This window comes from Rattus norvegicus, chromosome 8 (genome assembly GCF_021556685.1).
Source record: "Rattus norvegicus strain SHRSP/BbbUtx chromosome 8, alternate assembly SHRSP_T2T, whole genome shotgun sequence".
Taxonomy (NCBI): Eukaryota; Metazoa; Chordata; class Mammalia; order Rodentia; family Muridae; genus Rattus; species Rattus norvegicus.
This window is the reverse complement of record NC_141541.1, coordinates 45,632,214-45,635,841: the sequence shown is the minus strand read 5'-3', so window position 1 is coordinate 45,635,841 and position 3,628 is coordinate 45,632,214.

Sequence of the window (3,628 nt, the reverse complement as noted above, 5' to 3'; positions counted from 1 at the left end):
ATAAAATTTTATAAAATGATTTAGAAGACTGTAGTGAAAACTGTCCAGGTTCATGCAAACATGCTTTACTACTGTCCCATGGTACCTTGCAGATAACACTGATACTGTGGCCTACTTTAATACAGCCTAAATCCGGGCTCTGCATGGTGCTCATTGACATTTTGATGTCGGAACCACGACAGAAATCAGCAAAAGTTTCATTTATTACATGCTGTTGTTACTAAGGTGAGGCAAAGCCTTGCCCCATATAGCGACTGGTAGGATGTGATGGCAGTACATAAACTCGCTTTTCCCTGTCCTGTGTGTCTTTGCCTGCAGAGGTCTCTCCTGCAGGAAATACTTTCACATGCTTCTTTAAAAGCACCTGTTCCTCACATCTAGATCAGCTGTGAAAGGAGGCTTCTCCAAGTCAGTCTGAGTGCTCCCACTCCCACCTCAGAGTTGCAACACCATAGGATCCTCCAGCCACACTGAAGGGTAGGTCCCATTGAGGAGTTAGACGAAAGTGCCCCTTCTCAGAAGTGACTTAGAACAGAAGGTTGAGAAGTGAGAGTCAACACCCAAGTGCTTCTTCCTGGAGAAAGCAACCAGATCTCCCTGTTAAACAGTGTAGTCTATCACAGGACCCAGTTCTTTGCCTGCAGAAGATTTTTCTGGAGATTAGTTGCCCAGTCAGAATGGGGTTACATTCTTGATCCATGCTCACTCCCACAACAAAAGCTCCTCCCCTAGAAGTCCTTGAGTTGACCCAAGTCCTTTTAGGACCAACAGACAAGAGAGAACAGAGTGCATCCAAGGGAAGAGAAGAGGCCAGAATGATTATAACCTGGAGAAATCCCCCAAATCGGCCACCTAACAACTCTAGGGTTTGTGCATATGGTGGATTTCAGAAACTTAAGGTCAGATTTTTCTGATAACACCTGCTAGGTGAAGCTGAACTCTACTGTAGGTGGGATTATCCCAGGCAGGGAGGGGATTTGGGTCTTCAGGCCTGGCCAGCTTCTTCATTCTCCTGAAAGTAATTGTTGGTCAGCTGTAAATCTGAAGTTGTAGTTGGGTTTTCTCAAATCAAACAGATATTTCAATTCTCATACACTATGTGAGAGACACACAGTTACCCACGGGGGATTTGCACTTACTTCTATACAAGTGACTGTGGGCTAAAAGAGGGAAACCATACCTGCCTTTAGCATTCTGTCTTTATCAGAGACTACAGGGACTAGCTTCCTGGATAGACATGTCCAAGCAGACAGACATTGTAAGGGGGAAAATTGAGGTAAGAAATGTCATGGGGCCAGTGATTTCAGATTGTACCTTTAGCCAGAAAATCTCTGGTGGCACTAAGGCAAGCAGCCTTGGGCCTGCTAAAACGTGTCACTACTTCACAGTGTTTCTGCCTTTATTTCTGCTCAGGGTCCTCATTATATGAAGGCCTTTCTTTTAAAAAAATTATATAAAGCAATGTTTCTCAGACTGTGAGGCACAACTTCACACACAGATTGCATATCAGATACCTTGCATATTATGACTTATAAGTACTGCAAACTTCATTAGGAAGTAGCAATGAAAAAATTTTATACTTGGGGTCACCACAGCATGAAGAGCTGTATTACAGAGTTGCAGCACTAGGAGTGTTGAGACCCACTGCCATAGAAGCTGACACATGGGAACAGATTCCTCAGATGAGGAGAGGCACATGGCAAGGGATACTGTGTCCCATCCTAGGACCGAGAGGCAGGATCTATCCCAGGAGTCTGTGTGCTCATCTTGTCTTCAGTTCTCCCAGGTTCAAGAAGAGCATTGATCATCTCAGGAGAGTCAGCTTGCACAGCCCACATCAGGCCCAATGCTTCCCTTCACAGAGAAGGATGTGGGTGTAACTGACAGCCAGTGAGACTGAGGGACCTTATGATCATTGGTTCTGAGCTGTGATTTCGTCCCCTGTAAAATGGAGGCCTTTCTGCTGAATTGGGTTGTCGTGGCGATGGACAAAGCATACACACTGATCAGGGCCTCCCTAGCATGGTTAATTGGAAATTTTCTCTGGTGATCCAGTTAAAAGTAGAATCTCTAGCCACGGAGTGTTAGATGCTGGGCACCTTAAAGGTGGTGTAAATATACTGTGATTCTAATGCTACTTCGAATTTACACCCTAGGCTCTTGTTTTAAATTTAAAAAGACGAATCAAGTATAAACTGCCAATGTTAAATAATCATGGTCAGAATTCGTCTAATTCCTGTGAAGTTATTTAGTTTTTCTTTTTCTGCATCTATCTTGAAGGCATCTAGAGTAGCACTATTGAGATCCTAAAGCCTTCTATTAAGGTGTTACCCGTCCATTTTTCTCTCCTTGAGGACCTCTCAGGTGACTAAAGGAAACCTGATTTCTTGTCAGATTGTTCCCAGCTGGTGTGATCTCTCTGTCCATGGACCTTGCCAAACGCTGCAGAGCCAATGTGCTGTTTCACAACACAAAATTCCAGACATTAATTTTACCAATGACGTTTCCAGACTCAGATGCTGACGTCAAGTAAAGCTCCCAAGTGTCCTTCCTAATTCACTGACCTCCCAGAGAAGGGCATTCTTGTTCCCTCTGAACACTTTCTTAATAATCCTTCAACTCTAAGACTTTCCATTGCCTTAGTTATCTTCATTTTCTGTCAAGTCGTGCCTCAATCTGCTCTGGACCTAAGTACACTTTTTACCTTTGAAATAAAGGTGTGTGGTAGGTGAGCCATACAGTAATAAAGTCCATGTTTACAGGAAACAAACAGATTGCGTAAATGTCCTTGCCCTTGCAATGCTATACCAAACCATAGTTTTTCGTTAAATAATACATTCTTGGAGATCACAGTGTGATCAGATATTCTGTATCCTAACTTAATAAGTTAGAACATTAATAATGTTCTCTCTATTATACAAATCACATTCTCTCATGTGTATTCTGGTCTTTTTCTGTCATGTCTGATTGCATCATCATGGGAATCCCAAGGAACATCAATCCTGGGCTTTTGAAACAGTTGCATATGTCCAACCAGGATCCAAAACCACCCAGGAGACTACTGATACTTGACACACATAAATTGACCTCACTATTTTCATATAGTTTATGGCAAGAGGTCACCATTCCTGACCATGTCTCATTATCCAACAAGATAATAAATGGAAGCGTAGGGGTCAAGCAGGTCACCCCACAAAGCACAAAAAATCCATCTCAGATAAACATGTACGGTTTGTTGAATCCAAAATATCCATGAATTTCAGGACTCAATGTAAGTCCAAACCTAAGGATAATAGATATTGAAGAGAATTAAGAGTTCCAGTTCATAGGTTCAGTAAATATCTTCAACAAATCATCGCAGAATACTTCCGTAAGCTGAAGAAAGGAAAGGCCAAACATACAACAAGCCTACAGAACGCCAAATTAATTATACCAGAAAAATTCCTCCCTTCACATAAAAATTAAACACTAAATGCACAGATACAAGAAAGTACATTAAAAGGGGTAAGGTACAAATACCCAGTACCAAATTAATTCAGACCAATTTGAATTACACCAGACTTCTCAAGAGAGACTCTAAAAGCCAGAAAATCTTGGGCCGATTTAATGCAGACCCAAGCTCCTATAC